The following is a 19,300-nucleotide window of genomic DNA, read 5'->3' on the forward strand; positions in this document are numbered from 1 at the left end:
AGGCGGGACAGGGACTGTGGCATCCCCATTTTATGGATGAGAAAACCGACATCCATGTTTAAGCGGCCCTGGGAAAGACCTTCAGGAAAATCTCCCGCATTGGGCCTGAGGTCCCGGGGACACCTCGATGCCATTGGGCTCACGCAAAGTCACCCAAGTTATTCTTGCCCGCTCTCCCACTTAAGAGCTGTGTGGTCTTAGCTAAATGCCTTCCTGTCATAGAATTCCATAACAGAGACAATAATCGTACTTACCCCGGAAGGATAGGTAAATCACATAGTTATATAAAACTCTCAGAACAGTACCTGGTACATGGTAAGTACTTAGTCAATGTTAGCATTCATGGTGATGGCGATGATGATTTTGAAATATATGCTTGGATAGGTTTCTAGAAAAAACCAGGTATCAACTTGTTCATCAGAAGTCCAGATCAAAGAAGATTATAATTGGATGAAACTGTGGGCTTTTCATTTCTTCCAGTGTCAAATACTTAAAGACGTCAGAGCACGACCTTCTCACCTCCATTTTGGTACAGGGTCCTGGTCATATTGGAAAGGTTCTGGGTTGAGATGTCAGGAAAAACTCCTTCACTCTCCGTTCCCGCATTCACCAGCCCTGATGCCTCGGGCTGTTTGCACAGTTGAAGAATCTCCCCCTTTGGCAGCAAAGGTAATACCTAACTTTCTGCCAAGGGCATAAAGGAAATCCGGAAGGATTTGACCCACCTTTTTCTGTTATTATCTAACATTTTGTTGTTTCTTTGTGATCAAAAACCATCTGGAGACCCAATGGCAGATCCCGCTGGCATTCCCAAGTGTCTGTGTTGTCCTCACCTTCCTGGGCACACAGCCACCCCTACAACGGGCTATGGCCATAGGACTGAGTTCTGGCAGATAGCCTATGAGCAGAGGTGATGTGCACCAATTCCAGAAGTCACATAGCTAGTCCTGATTTCTCTCTTTCCTCACGTACCGGCAGAAAGGAAAGGGCTCCATGAACTACAGGAGGGCTGAGTTTCAAGATGGAAGGAACCTGGGTCCCTAGGTCACTACATGGAGGAAAGCTGTCCATAAATCAAGAACATCTATTTTGGATCATGCATGAGAAATAAACGTACGTTAAGCCACTGAAATTTGGAAGCAATGGTTCAAAAAGTCAGCCCACCCCTAACAAGTGTAGCTCCCAACTGTGGCAAACTCTAAAGCAGTGACCTTGCAAGTTCACATAGCTAATTGAGGATTCAAGTTTCAATCTCTTGTCCAAGGCTGTCACCATTAAAGGCCTATTAAAATATGCTGTATACTAGTGCCTGACACATAACAGGATCTCCAAAGTTGATGGATAGTTGGATGGATGGATGGATGGATGGATGGATGGATGGATGAGTGGATGGATGGATGGATGGATGAGTGGATGGATGGATGGATGAGTGGATGAGTGGGTGGGTGGGTGGATGGATGGATGGATGGATGGGCTGGTGGATGGATGGATGGGTTGGTGGATGGAAGGAAGGATGGATGGATGGATGGATGGATGGATGGATGAGTGGATGGATGGATGGATGAGTGGATGAGTGGGTGGGTGGGTGGATGGATGGATGGATGGATGGGCTGGTGGATGGATGGATGGATGGGTTGGTGGATGGAAGGAAGGATGGATGGATGGATGGATGGATGGATGGATGAGTGGATGGATGGATGGATGAGTGGATGAGTGGGTGGGTGGATGGATGGATGGATGGGTGGATGGATGGATGGATGGATAGATGGATGGGTTGGTGGATGGATGGATAGATGGATGGGTTGGTGGATGGATGGATGGGTGGATGAGTGGGTGGATGGATGGGTGGATGGGTTAGCTGGATGGAAGGAAGGATGGATGGATGAGTGGGTGAGTGGGTGGGTGGATGGATGGATGGGTGGATGGATGGATAGATGGATGGGTTGGTGGATGGATGGATAGATGGATGGGTTGGTGGATGGATGGATGGATGGATGGATGGGTGGATGGATGGATGGGTGGATGAGTGGGTGGATGGATGGGTGGATGGGTTAGCTGGATGGAAGGAAGGATGGATGGATGAGTGGGTGAGTGGGTGGGTGGATGGATGGATGGATGGGCTGGTGGATGGATGGATGGATGGGTTGGTGGATGGAAGGAAGGAAGGATGGATGGATGGATGGATGGGCTGGTGGATGGATGGATGGATGGATGGATGGATGCATGGATGGGTTGGTGGATGGATGGATGGATGGATAGATGGATGGATGGATGGATGGATGAGTGGATGGGTGGATGAGTGGGTGGATGGATGGGTGGATGGGTTGCTGGATGGAAGGAAGGATGGATAGATGGATGGATGGATGGATGAGTGGGTGAGTGGGTGGATGGGTGGATGGATGGATGGATAGATGGAAGGATGGGTGGATGAGTGGGTGAATGTATGGAAGGAAGGAAAGAAGGAAGGAAGGAAGGAAGGAAGGAAGGAAGGAAGGAAGGAAGGATGAATGGATAGATGGATGGATGGTTGGATGGACGAATGGATGGATGGGTGGATGGGTGGATGGGAGGGTAAGCAATAACCCTATAGTCATGTGTCTCTTAAATTGTCTTCAGTTCACTGGGGAAGAGCCAGAAAGAGTTTGTTTTTCATGAGGGTGGAGCTTTGTGATCAGCCCAGAGCTCTCAGAGAGATGGGCAGTCCTGTTCAGGGTTGTGAGGCCAGACCAAGGGCAGGTGGATGCACATTGGAATCAGTAGGGAAATTAACCATTCAGACTCACAGGAGTCTTCCACATGGTAGAACGCACTGCCTCGCGAGACAAGACCAAACACATACACGCCCAGAGGACTGCGGCTGGATCTTTGTCCTTACACAGCTAGCTAGAAGAGGGTTGGCCAAAGATGACTACGGTGTTTATCAAGAAATGGAAGGCACATCAGCCAGCTGGGCCAGCCCCACCTCGCTTGCCACCTGCTTGTCTCCCCCTGAGTGCCCGTTCACTGCGTTGAGGTGCAGAACACTCTGGCCTCCACTCTGCCCAGGACCCTCTCTCTCTGCAGGGCTGCAGGGGGCCGAGCTCCCCACCTTCAGCTCTCTGCGGGGATGACGGGCTCCCCTCCTCCCGGGGACACGCCAGCCTCTCTGCCTCTGGCAAGCAGGCCCTTTCAGCCTGTCTTTATGTCCTTATCAGTGCTCTGCGGCAGGCCCAGGTGCCAGGCCTCATTCACTCAATTACCGTCTTCGCAGGACACAATGCTCGCTTCTGAAAGCCTACACTGGGCGCAGATAGAGACACTTTCATGGCAAGGATTCAGAGCTAAATCCTCTTTAGATACTGTCAGAAACTCCCTGCCAAGTTGACACTGTATGTTAGAGGGAAAAGAGCTCACCAGCGCAGAAAGCCGAAATTAAATTAAACAGGATATTAATACCTAGTAGTTAAGGAAATGATATTTCCTTTTTTTGATTCTTCTCTCTCTCCCAACGCTGAAGCCAAAAAATGCATCCCAGCTTGGCTGAGCCAGCCAGCCAGGCCTCAGGTTTTCGAAAGCAAAACCCCCACCGTGGTTCCTCTCAAAGCAGGTCTTCTATGGGGTTCCTTTCCCACCCCCAGCCAGCCCCCCAAAGCCCAGGTCCTTCCAGCTTCCCTCTGTCCTACTGAAAGGCAGTCTATTTAATCCCTCTGAACTCAAGGGAAACTGAAACTCGGTTAACATGGTGGGATTAGGGGTGGGATTTTTTTCTCCACTGTATCCTAATTTAAAAAATTATGACCCCGTCATCTTTTTTTTGGTAACGGAAACCGTGTTTGTATTTTAAAGAGAGAACTCCCTTTGCTCTTTCTTTTGGTTCACAGTCCTGTGCTATTTCTCTATCAAATGCTTGGCTGCAGATCATCATGGATAATAACCGCTCAATTGTTCCTGAATCTTTATTGAGTGGTGTCCATTTGGCACTTTCTGTGGGCCGGGCCCTGTGCTGAGCACTTGTGAGAATAGTTACATTGAATCCTCAGGACATTTGTGTCAAATAAGTAACCGTTCCCATCCTTATTCTAATGATGTGCACACCCAAGTTCTCCTAGCAGCATTATTTACAGTAGCCCAAAGGTGGAAACAACCAGATGTCCATCAAGGGAGGAATGGATAAACACAATGTAGTAAATACATACAACAGACTACATACACTTCAGCCTCAAAAAGAGAAATACCGGATGATTCCACTTATATGAAGTAGCCAGAGAAGTCAAGTTCACGGAGACAGAGCGCGGAATGGTGGCTGCCGGGGGAGGGGGCGGGGGAATAGGAAACCCCTGTTTTATGGGGACAGAGTTTCAGTTTGGGGTGATGGAGAAGTTCTAGAAATGGATGGTGGTGATGGCTGTACAACAACGGGAATGTCCTTAATGCCCAAAGTTCTTGTGTAGCCTACAAGGCCCTACAGATGCTTCTCTGATCGTTTTCTTCTACTTTTCTCCCCCTTACGCCACTGAAGTCCCACTGGCCTCTTCCTGTTCCTTGAATACCAAGTGCCCTTGTGCCTCAGGACCTTTGCACTTACTGATTGCTGTCCCTGAACTAACACTCCCTCAGGTATGCACATGGCTGTCTCACTCCATCCGGATCTCTGTTAAATGTCACCAAATCAGAGGGACCTTTCCTGATCCCTTATTTCAAATAGCTCCCTTAGGAGCACCTGGGTGGCTCAGTCGGTTAAGCATCTAACTTTTGACTCAGGTCATGATCACCAATCGTGAGTTCAAGCCCCACATCGGGCTCTGTGCTGACGGCTCAGAGCCTGCAGCCTGCCTCAGATTCTGTGTCTCCCTCTCTTTCTGCCCCTCCCCTGCTCACAGTGTGTGTGTGTGTGTGTGTGTGTGTGTGTGTGTGTAAAATAAATAAATATTAAAAACATTTTATTTTTTTTCAACGTTTATTTATTTTGGGGACAGAGAGAGACAGAGCATGAACGGGGGAGGGGCAGAGAGAGAGGGAGACACAGAATCGGAAACAGGCTCCAGGCTCCAAGCCATCAGCCCAGAGCCTGACACGGGGCTCGAACTCACAGACCGCGAGATCGTGACCTGGCTGAAGTCGGACGCTTAACCGACTGCGCCACTCAGGCGCCCCTAAAAACATTTTAGAATGGTGAGTACTTTCTACAGGGCTTTCCATTTATTGAAAATATGCCCCTAATTCCTCTATCCCTTTAACCCGCTTCATTTTTCTTCCTAGCATGTATCACCTTCTCCTGACCTATAATGTCTTCGTTTACTCTCTCCTGGCCTAGGAATGTAAGCTCAGAGAGCCCGGGGACTTTGTATGTGTTCACTGCTATATCCCCAGTGCCTGGGACGCTGCCTGGTCCATACTGGGTATTCATTATAAACGTGCTGAATGAATGAGTGAACTGTTGATTAAGGAAGTAGACAAAACCTAGTCTGCCAGCCTCCACAGCACGGGGTGGATGTCTTCAGTCACCCCATCTTCTTCAAAGTCTTAGGAAAATCATGGATGTTAGCTTCCCCGAGAGGGTTTCCATTTAGGATAGGGGGAGGGTTGCTTTTCTGATGGACCTAACACAGTCCTTGGCATAACTTCCTGGGCCCTCACGTTACCCTGAACAAAGACCTCTGCATTGAGACCTTGAACTGAGGGGCCCAGACGTTTCTTCCCCAGGCCCATTCCTGTTCTGGTGAAGCTGGAAGAGACCACTGGGTCACGGGGAAGGACTCTGTTCCTGCCAGGGGCTCTGTCCATCCTGGAAAATTCCGGGCTGCACCCTGACTTCCTGCCCACACAGGAGACTGAGAAAGAGCCCAGCAAAGCAGTTAGCTGCTCCTAGGTCAGCCTCGTGAATCACACCCGGGTGTAGACAGACTTACAAAAGACCTCAGTCCAGCAGTTTTTAGAGTGGCTTCCCCATCCCTTCTGCCAAGGATGGGCTCCGAGGGCAGACAGATCCCGGAAATGCTGAACACGTGAGGACTCTGAAGAAGTTCTGTGTGGGGCTTGGTTTGCCTGCTGATAACTTTTCCTAAATGAATTTGACCCCAGATACCTTCCTCCCTCTTCCTTTGCCCCGCTGAGCTATAAAACTTGCCACACTCCTAGGGTCCTGGGGCAAACCTCCAGAAATGCTGTTTCCAGGCAAGCTTTCTTTTCACCAGTGAGAAATCTGTGTGCCACAGAGGGAAAGGGACCCGCTCAAGGTCGGGGACTGGGAGCCAGACTTCCCAGCTCCCCATCCCATCCTTTCATTAGAAACCTTTGTGTTTTGAACTTCACAGATAGCAGACATTGGCTGGAGGCAGAAGACAATGTGCCCCGTTTCCCAGAGTTCAGGCTAAATAGCAGTACAGATAGGGAGACACCTGTGGTTCTCCGTGTAGCACTGTGACCTTCGGGGGGGGGGGGGTAGGTCACCAGCATTTATTAAGCACTTACTGTATGCAAGGCACGGGGCCCATGGCTTCACACACATCAACTTTTCTCATGGTAACTAGCTCACGGAAGAAGTCCCATTTCACAGATCAGGAAACTGAGGCTTGGCGAGGTGCAGGGACCTGTCCAGGACCACACAGCCAGAAAGCCCGCGAGCCTGGATTCGCATCCGCGGTCTGACTTCCGACGCTGTCTCAGCCTTCAAGGTGCACCGCCTCCGCAGACCAGCTGCCTCCCACCGGCCCCCACCGGAGCCTTGCTGCCTCCTGTAAGGTGAAGAGCTTTACAAATTCCCCTTAGTAAACTCCCTCAGGGTCTGCTAAGGAGCAGAAACTCGGGGAAGCTGCACGTCCTTTATTTCACGTCCTTTGATGTGTTCCAGACGGGGGGGGGGGGGGGGGGGGGGGGGGGGGGGGGGCGGGGTGCAGGGACAAGTCAGGTGGCCTGGGCAGGAGTCCGGGCTCTTCTGGAGAGCTCCTCCGCTCACTTGTGGCCCGTGTGGCTGTTCATGATGGAAGGTATAGGAGGCTGGGGGGGGGGGGGGGTTGGGGGGATGGAGCGGGGGGGGGACAACAGCGTTCTCTGGCCTCCACATCTGCAAGTGCCTGTTTCCCTGTTTGTTTGCTGTCTCCCGGTAAAATGAGCTTCTCTGACAACCTCCTGGCAGGGACCCCGTGGAACGGAGACCAGCAGAAAGATTGATCCCCCATAAATCAGTACAGTTCAGTCTAACAAGCAATTATGTGATGGCAATAAGCGCTGTCAGCGGGGGCAGACCGCGGCCCGACAGGCCGCCGCAGCGTCACGTGACCTGTCGTTGGGGCGCTGGATCTTTTTCAAACAAAAATAAATTCTCAAAATTCATGAGCGCCCCACCTGGAAGTAACAGACAGACAAGAAGGCGCAGCGGCAATACTGCTGACTCCAGAGGAAATGGGGGGGGGGGGAGGGCTGCCCTCGCCGGCCCCCACCCCACAGCCTCTCCCCTGCACCGTCCCCGCCCCTGCCCACGGCGGGCTCACCTCCCTCGCCAGCCCCTGCTCTGTCGCGTGCTGTTCTAAACTCTGCTATGTTGTTGTTCGTCATGGATTTTTTTTTTTTTTTTTTTTTGGCATTGGTTTTGATTTGTTGTTAACATTGCATTCATGGGGCGCCCGGGGGGTTCCGTCGGTGAAGAGCCCAGCTCCTGGTTTCGACTCAGGTCACGATCTCAGTTTGTGAATTCGAGACCGCACAGGGATGAGCGCTGACCGCGCGGAGCCTGCTTGAGATTTCTCTCTTCCTCTCTCTCTTCTCCTCCCTGGCTTGCTCTCTCTAAAAGAAGAAACATTTAAAAAGTTTTTTTTTTTTTAATATTGCATTAAAATATTATTTATCTTGGGGCGCCTGGGTGGCTCAGTCCGTTGAGCATCCAACTCTTGGCTTCAGCTGAGGTCATGACCTCACGGTCTGTGAGTTTGAGCCCCACATGGGGCTCTGCGCTGACGGCAGGGAACCTGCCTGAGATTCTGTCTCTTCCTTTCTCTCTGCCCCTCGTCCGCTCTCTCTGATTCTCAAAATAAGTAAACTTAAAAAAAAAAAATTTTTTTTGACAACAAAACAAAATATCGTTTATCTGGATCCCTGGGTTTTCCGGTCCCCACGTAAATTTTGCCTCACCTACCTCACCCTTGACTCAGCCCTGGCCAAATGAATTCATTCTTCACGAGATGATCCGTGCAAGGCTGCTGGGCTCAGTGCTCTGAGTGGGATAGGAAGGGACAGGAGGAGAGGCGGATCTGGGTCATCTGAATCTTCTCTCCTCCCCGAATCCCATGAGTTTAGACGATCCCCAGGGAAATGAGCCCCTCCGAGGACTAATTCTCCCTTGGGCAGGAGAGTGACAGGTCGGAGTAAACACCAGAACAACTAACACTTACTAGGCTCTTACCATGTGCTTTGCACATTTCTAGGTGCTATGCATGTTCCTGTTCATTAATTTCACCATGACTTGTGGGTGGGTACCCTGAGCACGAACCATATGCAATTGCCACGAAATGGCTGTTTCTGACCCACTCTGATGGCAATTTCGTGTGGTGTGGCCTCGTAGCATTATCCCCATGTCACTGACAAGCAAACTGAGGTGAGATTCTAACCTGGGCAGTCGGGTAAGAGGCCCTGCTCTGAATCACTCTCCTCTCCTGCTGCCCCTGCAGACCTTCTCACCCTCATAGTAGTCCTGTCCCTGATCGGGGTTGGTGGCTTTATTTTGTAAGGGGGGGTGACGGTACCCGCCCCGATGGATCCAAGCAGAGCCGCCCAGGAGCCTGAAGTAACGTAGGGCCGGCAGCCCAAGAAAGGGGTGCCCCGATGTCTCCTTCAGGCAGCCCGAAGGATTTGTAGCCTCAGCTGGCTTCTGGGCTGCAGGAATGTGTCTGGTGAAGCTTTGGGACCCCCGAGCCAGGAGGTGATGGAGAAAGTGGACCCACCTTCGTTTCATTATTTGTGGTGGCTCCCTCGGGGCACAGGGCCCACAGGGAATACACCACATTTGCTCTTGGAGGACAGTGGTCCTCTGCAAATGCAGCCCCGGCATTTTCAGATGAGGTGCACCAAACAACGTTTCTAACCGGAAACTCCCCCCCGCCCCCCGCCCCAATCCACCAGCGACTGTCCTAACATCCCAGAGGTTTCTCGACGGTGGGTCACTTCAGGCCGCCGAGCCAAGGCCGAGCACCCAAACCACAGCCTCAGCGGCCCTGGGGACCCACTGGGCACACACCCAGAGAGGCACTGGGGGCAGCGCTCTGGTCACTTTCAAATGCCAAGCCAGAGTTGAACGGTGAACCCGGAGAGGCACAGGACCAGAGCCCCGGCCGTGGGTGCAAAGGGTTGAGGGCTGGACGCATGTTTTGGTTATTATTCTTTTCAGCTCTGCCAGCCTAGCGGTGACCATCAGCCGTCAATCCCCGACAGGCCGAGCTCAGCCCCCCAAGAGCACGGGAGACCAGAGCCGCTGCCTTCCCATCTGGGTGCAAGCTGGTAAGCACACACAGTTCAAACATTCCTTCCCTCCCCCCTCTCCCCCCCCCCCCCCCAGGGACATCTGGGCCCCGAGAACTCTTATCAGACGCATCAGAGCCTCCCGTTCCCACTCACCACCATTACCATTTCTGATTTCACAGTTAACACAGGGCCCCAGCACGCAGCCCCGGCGGCAGAGTCGAAGTGAAACAGGACGACAGGTCTGCAGTTACCCTCCTCTCTTCATTTTCTCCCCAATTTGGGCAGGCGGGTGATAGGAGCAGGACGGAGGGAGTTAATACTTGAAGCTCCTTCCCTGGTAGCACCAGCTCCCCGCGTCTCTGTCTTTTGTGCAAGTTTAATAAAATAAACTTTGAATATCAATAAAGTACGTCCTATTTTTCTTGGCATGTTCCGGCCCCGCTCCATCCTTCTATTGCAGAAGTCATGCTACAGACAGATCACTTTTCCACAGATCATTGATGTGGTGCCACGAGGGCTGCAGATGATTTGCTAAAATGCTCCAAAGGTATTCAAATTTCTTTAAAGAAGAAATTCAATTTATGTGCATTTATATTACAGTGTCTGTCAGGAAGAAAGGTTATAATCACCAGCATATTTTAGATTTACATTTTCTTCTGTACATGAGGTAATGGTATTAGAGGGAAACTTTGAAGCTTCGGGTTGAATTGGACGCATGGTCCTACTTTCATTGCTGCTAAAAGCAGGTTTTTGAAGTTCCTGAGGAAAGCATATGTTAGCATATGTTAGGGAAATATCAAGAACAGGAGGCTGGGTGGCTGGGAGTTTAAAACATTTGTCTTTCCTTCTGGCCTCTCCATGTGGGGCACAGATAGGCTATCCCTCTACGCCTTGACCCCTCCAGAAGCCATTTGGGGGTTTCAGCACCTGACACAGAGTCTGGGCTGAATGAGTTCGTTCTAAGGGCGCCGGGTCTTTGTCAGCCTGGGAATGCCCAGGGAGCCCACTCGAGGCTCCCGTGAGGGCAGGAAAGGGTGAACCACTGACTCACCCAGGAAGAGTCTTCCTTGGTCCTGGGTGTTTTTAAATTACTTCCAGTGCTTTCTTCTGGGAAAACACATCAATCATAGGTGCCCAGAAAACGTCTGTCTTCAATTCTTTCACTGACTGATGGACCACTACGTACAAGATGGTGACTGAGCCTACTTCATGTAAACAAAAGTCTGGAGTCTGTCTTGTCTAAGACCCAAAGCTGGTAACAGGCAAAACCAGGATTCCAATCCGGGAACTTGGCTCCATGGGCCGCTGTATTCATCCAGTTGCCCGGGGCCATCCAGATGGAGACCACATTGAGATTCCTTGAGCCGTGCTCCCTAAACAAGGATCTGTGGGAAGCTGCGTGGACAGATGTCCCTTACTGATCCCACCGCGTCGTCAACGTCTCTCTCCTCTGCTCCAGAGCAGAGTCTTGGCCGCCTGGCTTCACTGCTCCCAAATCGCGCATTAAAAAAAAAAAAAAAAAAAAAAATTGGGCCAGGGAAGAAGGACAACGTTTTCCCAGCTTCTCGTCCGTGATTAAAACTACGTATTTTGTTTGATGGGTATTTCCAGCTGCATGTCACTGTCTCTTTTATTGGGTTTCCTCCTAATGCAAAAGTAAAAACCACGGAGTGTAGAATGTTTAATTTTACACTCAGTTATGGAATTATTGGGGGGGGAAGGAAATTAAAATCAATCTTAATTCTGTCTCCCAGAGGCAACCATTGTTAACATTTTGGTATATATCTTTCTGTACTTTATGCATACGTATGTATGTATATATGCACATATATGTATATATACGTGTATGTATACATACGTATGTGACATATTAATGAAAAATTGGAATAACCTATATGTCCAGCAAAAAGGGATTGTTTAAAGACTTTAAGCTACAACCATAGTGGGGAATGCTATGCAGCTGTTAAAGGTCTGTTATAGAAAACTACCCAGGGTTATAAAAAGATGCTCATAATCTGTTGTGAACCAATATCTCAATAAAACAATTTAGTATGATCTCACTTAAACACATGTTTTCATAAAAGTGAGTTATAACACTGGGTAGTCTTCCATAACAGAATTGTAACAGCTGCATAGCATTCCCCACTATGGTTGTAGCTTAAAACACTTAACCAATCCCTTTTTGCTGGACATACAGGTTATTCCAAGTTTTCATTAATATAATCGATACCGTGGTGGACTTTGGAGCAGCTAAATCTTAGCTCATATCCACAATTATTTACTTAGGACAAATCCATAAAAGCGAAATGTGGGGGGACCTGGGATATGTATTTTTTTGTTGTTCTTTTGGTCAAGATTGCCACACTGTCCCCGGAAAGGTCGTCCCACGTACTTTCTCCTTCAGCAGCGTGTGAGGGTCCATGTTTCATTGACCTAAACTCTAACTTAATCGGTTAAGAAAGCCTCTGTTAAGTTATTGTTCAACCTGGAGAAGTGTAAACAATGGATTTCCTAGGAGCTTGGCCTCCTCTGGGGCAATAGGAAAATGATTACCTTTAGTCAGTGAAGGATTTGGGGGGGGTGGGGTTCCTAGGGGAGAGAGCCCTCAGCTTGGAGACAGGTGTTCATGTGACACCCATGAGCCTTTAGGGTGGTATGAAACTCAAGGTTCATATTTTATTTTCTGGCCCTCCAAGCAATCACTAAATTTGGTAGGATGAAATTCCTGGCTACAGTGTGACAATGAAATGGATGGTCTTGTTTTGTGTTTTGTTTTTTTTTTTTTTTTTTTTTTTTTTTTTTTAATTTTTTTTCAACGTTTATTTATTTTTGGGACAGAGAGAGACAGAGCATGAACGGGGGAGGGGCAGAGAGAGAGGGAGACACAGAATCGGAAACAGGCTCCAGGCTCTGAGCCATCAGCCCAGAGCCTGACGCGGGGCTCGAACTCACGGACCGCGAGATCGTGACCTGGCTGAAGTCGGACGCTTAACCGACTGCGCCACCCAGGCGCCCCTCTTGTTTTGTGTTTTAAAAGGAAAACGTATAATCCCCAACAGGAGCTGGAGGGAGTAACAACATATGTGTCCTCCCCAAAACCACGGACACAGGAGTGGAGAACGATGTTTAGTAGCTAAAAGGAAAGACACGCGGATCGGCTTGAAGGAACAATATTCTTCTTTCTCCTGGTCCCGTGGATCGGCCGAGCATTTCTTCCTCGGGTTCTGCCGGGACTCAGTCATGCTGACACCAATCAGCGGGAGGTCCTGCCGGGCTGGAAAGTCCCCGCTGACCTCGCTCACCCTGGGTGTCCGCTAGGTGCCTCAGGGCCTCTCCGAGGGGCTCCTGACCCTCTGGAAGGTTGGACCGGCTTCCTTGCGTGGCAGTCTCGGGGCCGTGTTCTAAGAGAACCAAGGCAGAAACTGCAAGCCCCTTCAGGCCCAGGCTCCACTCCCCCGGCCTCAAGTTTTTCAAAAATTTATTTTTATTGCTTTTAAAAAAAAACATTTTCTTTTTCTAAAGTTTATTTACCTATTTCTTTATTTTGAGAAAGAGAGAGAGAAAGAGAGCGCGCAAGCAGGCTCTGAGCTGTCAGCCTGACATGGGCCTCGAACCCACGAACCATGAGATCATGACCTGAGCCAAAATCGAGAGCTGGACGCTTAACCAACTGAGCCACCCAGGAGTCCCCCCCAATTTATTTTTATTGTGATAAAATTTAAAAGCATGAAAGTTACCACTTGAATCATTTTTTTTCTTTAAAAATTTTTTTTTTTAACGTTTATTTATTTTTGAGACAGAGAGAGACAGAGCATGAACGGGGGAGGGGCAGAGAGAAAGGGAGACACAGAATCGGAAGCAGGCTCCAGACTCTGAGCCATCAGCCCAGAGCCCGACGCGGGGCTCGAACTCACGGACCGCGAGATCGTGACCTGGCTGAAGTCGGACGCTTAACCGACTGAGCCACCCAGGCACCCCTCCACTTGAATCATTTTTAAGGGTATAGTTCGGTGACCAGTAGGTACATTCGAGTGGCCCTGTCGCCATCACCACCATCCATCTCCGGAACTTTTCCACCTTCCCCAAAGGAAACTGTACCCATAAAACACTACCGCCCCCTTTTTCCTTCCCCCCTAGTTCCTGGCAGCTGCTATTCCACGTCCGCCTCCGGGAATTTGACTACTCTGGTATCCCATAGAAGGGGAAACGTTTGCCCGTTTGTGACGGACTTATTTCACTTAGTATAAGGCCTTTAAGGTTCATCCCTTTTGTAGCAGGTGTGAGAATGTCCCTCCCTTTTATTAAGGCTGAATAATATTCCATTGAATGATCAGACCACATTTCGCTCATCCACGGTCCGAGGACACTTGGGCCGTTTCCACCTCTGGGCTGTTGTGAATAATTCAGCCTCTCTTTGGCCACATCGTGTAGGTTTAAGCGAGCCCGAGACCAGCCCGGAAACAAACCCTACGGGAAAGGGAGGAGAGGACCTGAGTCCTAAGCCTCCCTGACCCCGAAAGAAGGAGCCGCCATATCACCCACCGGAGGTTAATTCCAGACCCTCCCTGTGCTTACATTTTTAATAGTAAAATAAAAATCACCATCTCTATCTTGCCATGAATAGATGAACTCATGTTTGTGAAAGTCATTAAAAGAAAAAAAAAAAAAAAACAGAAAGAAAAAGAAAAATACGATTATGTGTTGCTCCTTCCTCCTTCCCCGGGTGATGTCTTTCAAGTAGCCACATGCTCCCTTCTGGTGTCCAATTCTCCGTTCCTTCCCATCTGCGCTCACTGACAATGGGCTTGTCTTTGCTTCGTCCGATTTCTGTCTGAAGTACAGCCAGGTGCCCCCAAAAGATGAAAGAGCTAAGTTGACCAGGAGGCTTCCTGGTACATTTCGATTTCAAAGTAGGCTGCGGGTTCTTGATGCATGTTAAGTGGTGACGCTGTCTGCAGCCCAGCGGCCCAGCTGCCCCTGTTTCCTTGCAAGTTACCGTCTCTTTTCCTGATCCCCCGTGAAGAGTGAGTGAACGGAGGCCCACAGAGGGCTGTTCGGAGCAGACTGAAGGCCATTGCCTTGGCACGGCTCCTCGATTATAAAGCAGGAGGAGACGTCGTCCCCCAAAGCCTCAGTTTCTTCATCCGTAGATGGATGGGGTGACGCAGAGCCAGGACTCGGGTGAGGCTGAATCACAGCAGGGCCGTCTGCACATATCGACAGTTTGTTCGCCACGGATTTCTTTTTGCATTTGCTGTTTATTTATTTATTTATTTTTATTTTTTATTTTTTGCATTTGCTGTTTAAAAACTGCGCGAAAATCTTCTTTTTCTTGGGGCAGCCGGGTGGCTCAGTCGGTGAGGCCTCCAGCTCTTGGCATCAGCTCCAGTCGTGATCTCATGGTTCCTGAGATCGAGCCCCGCCTCGGGCTCTGCGCTGACAGCGTGGAGCCTGCTTGGGATCCTCTCTCTCTCTGCCCCTCCCCCCGCCTTCAAAATAAATAGATAAATAAACATCGAAAAATATTTTCCTGATTATTGAGTGCTTTGGCACCTCCTTCAATCTCGTATCTGCAGCGAGGGTCTCACTGGCTTCAGTCTGGTCCCATGGGCGCCCCGCAGGGGTTAAATGAGGTGACGCACAGGATCGCCAGCCCCTGACGCTGTGAGCTGTGGTTATAGCCACTGTGTTAACCTTGTCTGTTTCGCCGCCTGGACAAGGAAACTATGGCGGAGAGAGGTCAGACCACCTGCCCAGGGCTACCCAGCGGTTCAACACAGGTCTGTGTGACTGCGGAGCAACCCTTCTCATCCACCCTCCTCCATGCAGACGGAGTCATGGTGGCGGGGGATGTGCATTGGGAGGGCAGGAAAGAGTGTTTTTTTCTCAGCCTAGACAGTGTTTTTCATTTCATGTTGCTGTCCCCGGAAACGGATTGTGTCCAGAAATGAGCTGGGGTGTCCCTCCCTAGGACCCCTCCCTCCCAAACTCGGGGCAGGCGGGACGGTCCACGGTTCCCTTTCACAGGGTCAGATCACAGCAGCTGTCACCCTCTGTCCCCCACACCAGGCCGGGATGGGGACCCCTCCCTCACCGGCACCCGACCCATCTTGCTCATGCTCTGTCCCTGTGGCTCAAGGCAGAGCCCGGCACAAAGCAGGCGGTCCAAGCATGCTGGCAGAACGGAAACACACGGGCACAGGGACTGGAGAAGGAAGAGGGCGTACATTCAAGCCCAGCGGTCCGTCCTGAGTACAGGCTTCTCTTCTGCACACCAGGGTCGGTCACAACACCCACATCACAGTCTCTGTACAGATTAAACAAGTAGAACACCAAACCCAATGTCTGGCACATAGAAAAAGCTCAATACGTAATAACTTGGGTTGTTTTTTTTTTTTCTTTCTTTTACATCCTAGAACCACAAAGATACAGCCAAGGGCTTCTCAAAAGCAGCACTCTTGGTGCGCCCGGGGGGGGGGGGGGGGCTCAGTGGGTTAAGCGTCTGACTCTTGGTTTGGGGCTCAGGTCGCGATCTCACGGTTTGTGAGTTCGAGCCCTACGTCGGGCTCTGCACGGACAGTGTGGAGCCTGCTGGATTCTCTCTCTCCCTCCCTCTCTCTCTCTCTCTGCCCCTCTCCCGCTCGCTGTCTGTCTCTCTAAAAATAAATCAATAAACTTAAAAAATTAAAAAAAGTTTTTCTTCTGGGCCGCCGACGTGCCATCCAGACTGAGAAAGACCTGGAAGCTTCGGGGCCACGTGAGCCATGGCCACGGCCGCATTGGCAAGCACCGGAAGCACCCAGGAGGCCGGGGTAATGCTGGTGGCATGCATCACCACAGGATCAACTTTGACAAATATCATCCAGGTTACTTTGGAAAAGTTGGTATGAGGCATTACCACTTAAAAGGGAACCAGAGCTTCTGCCCAACTGTTAACCTTGATAAACCGTGGACCTTGGTCAGTGAGCAGACACGGGTAAATGCTGCCAAAAACAAGACTGGAGCTGCTCCTATCATTGATGTGGTGCGATCGGGCTACCACAAAGTATTGGGAAAGGGAAAGCTCCCCAAACAGCCTGTCATCGTGAAGGCCAAATTCTTCAGTAGAAGAGCTGAGCAGAAGATTAAGGGTGTGGGGGGAGCCTGTGTCCTGGTAGCCTGAAGCCACATGGGGAGAGGTTCATTAAATACTAACAACTGCTTTTCTCTTCTGGTCTGGGTGTAAGTTCTTTAGCACCCCTACCTCTCTTACCCGTACATTTGAAAGCCACGTAACAGATCCAGGAGTAAGGGTATGAGGGCCTGAGCTCCTTTGCCAACTCAGAAAATGTGCAAGAGATAGCACCTGTACTTAAAAGGACTTGGCCCATTACCTACCTTGAACATTTATAAAGTTGATAGCATATTTGTGTATCTTAGAGTTGAAAGGCCTGTTTTGCATTGTATACTCTGAAAATACAGTGAGTGGGAGAATAAAAAAAAAAAAAAAAAAAAGCAGCACTCTTGACATTTTGGGCTGGATGGTCCCTTGTCCTGGGGGCTGCCCAGGACACTGCAGGGTGTTTAGCAGGATCCCTGGCCTCCACCTTCTAGATAATAATAGCAAGTCCTCAAGTATGAAAAACAAACAAATATCTCCAGACCTTATCAAATGCCCCCCCTCCAAGGGATAGAATTATCCCAGGTTGAGATTACTCATGTGGCCTCTTGACACAGATTATTTTAAATTTTTTCAATGTTTCTTTATTTTTGAGAGAGAGAGAGAGAGAGACATAATGTGAGTAGCGGAGGGAGAGAGAGAGAGAGAGAGAGAGAGAGATTGAGGGAGACACAGAATCCAAAGCAGGCTCCAGGCTCTGAGCTGTCAGCACAGAGCCCGACGCGGGGCTCGAACTCACGAACCGCGAGATCATGACCTGAGCCGAAGCTGGACGCTTAACCGACTGAGCCACCCAGGTGCCCCTTGACACAATTATCTTAAAGAGAAAAATGGATGAGTCTTAAGATGTTCTAATTCTCTCAGTACTCTGCGACATAAATGAATTCACATTGGGTGGGCAAATGTTAAAATGATAAGAAAAATAGTGAGGACAACATTCTGATGGCAGATGACGGTCACTGAGGGCTCCCTGGGGTTCCAGCGTGTGCTTTCAGCTGCCCGTGCATCACCTCTCACCCTGACGGCGGCCCTGGAGGGTAGCTGTTGATTACACATTCCAGATGGGGAAACTGAGGCTCCGAGAGCATCAGACGACTGGCCCAGCACCACACACCCGTGAGCGGCAGGTCTGGAAATGCCAGGGAGGTGGGCGTGGCTCCCAAATGCGTGTCTTTCCACAACTCCTTTTCTGTGTCTTTCCAGAATCTTTCTAACTACTAGCTGGGAATTCCAGTTTCTAGTTGAATAATGTCCATCTGAATGTATAAGTCTCTACCTCTCAGCCGCCCTCCCCCAACCAAATGTTGAAGAGTGAAACTATCTGAGAAAATGAGCAGAATTTCTAAAAACTAACATCCAAATGTCTGGAAGGCTCTTGCATGGGTGATCAAATTAAGAGAAAGTATGCTTAAACAGAAAGTACCCCTGCCAAATTGAATTCTTGTTCGTCGTGTTGTTTTTGGACGGAGAACAGGACCCTCCATGTATGGTTAGAGCCGAGATGATTCTACCCCCAACAGCCCAAGAGCAGCACACAGGCTCTTGGGGGGCCACAGGACCCTTCCTCCGCCTTTAATTTCCAAAGCTCCCTTAGGAAAATATCTCCACTGGTGCCATCCGGCCTCTCCACGTTCCAGAACCTACCAGTCAAGATGAAGAGGGCCTGAAGACACCAAGAGTCTTATCACTGCTGCTTATATGGTCCCCGGAACACCGGCAACACCTGGGAGCTTGTTAGAAGTGCAGATTCCCAGGCCCAACCCCAGGCCCGCGGAACCAGAACCTCTGCAGGTGGGGCCCAGAAAACTGTGTTTTCACAAGTCCTCCAGGAGATTCTGATGCTGCTGGTCTCGTCCCACAAGGCCTCCCGCCCTTTCCTCGGACGGGCTTCACCTGAAGGAAAGAGCTCTCCAGATTTTGGCCCAGATAAGGAACGTGGGATCTGAGAAGGGGGGAAGGAGTCATCTGAATCTCGGATGCAGACGCATTTAGAAAGAAAAGGATGGAACAGAAACCACGAGGAGCAGAAGGGGAGGCCCGCGTCGGGACGCGATGCCTCAGCAGTGCCACCGTCCAGGAAGCCGAGCAACGGACAGAGCCTCAGAACTGAAAGGGACCAACATCTCCTCTGCCTCCAGTCCCGCCCACAGAGCTGTCAAAGAGCCCTACTACACACAAAATACTTGGCGTGGCGTGGGACACTCAGCTGGCAATGAGCGAAGTTTGGGGATCTGATGTCTTGCACTGGAAGAGAAATTCTTACCTTGCCTCCCACCATTTCAAACCCTTCTGACCATCACTAGGGCATGCCTCTTCTTACATTACAGACTCCTTTGCTATTTGCAGGCTGACCCCACACCCCGATCGCCACCTCTGTTGAGCCTCAGAGCAGCATTGACCTAGACGTTAAGAAGCCACAGCCCATTTTCTAGAAGAAAAACTCAGGGCTTTTACTCGAGCCCTTACGGGCAAAGATATTTGGGAATCATCACCCAACTTGCCTTAAGATTTAGCCAGCATCTTGGTCAGGGAGCGCTCCTTTGTCACGGACCGTTTATTACAGTGGTTCTCTACAATCGAACCTGACTTTGAGATATCTTTTTCCACCTTTCCTAAGTATGGTGGGCGTGCGCTTTTCAGAGCCTATTCACTGGAGCCCAGAGCAACAAGCATTGGGATACGGGGAAACACCCAAGGTTAGAAGTGTGT

At 50.1% G+C, this 19,300-nt stretch overlaps 1 pseudogene; it reads left to right on the forward strand.

Annotated features, from left to right (window-relative positions):
• Nucleotides 1-16,634, forward strand: part of LOC147573459 (large ribosomal subunit protein uL15 pseudogene) — a 37,318-nt pseudogene extending 20,684 nt beyond the window's left edge.
• The last annotated feature ends 2,666 nt before the right edge of the window (nucleotides 16,635-19,300 follow it).

Source organism: Puma concolor, chromosome E2, assembly GCF_028749965.1.
Source record: "Puma concolor isolate L17-30 chromosome E2, mPumCon1.1.hap2, whole genome shotgun sequence".
Lineage (NCBI taxonomy): Eukaryota > Metazoa > Chordata > Mammalia > Carnivora > Felidae > Puma > Puma concolor.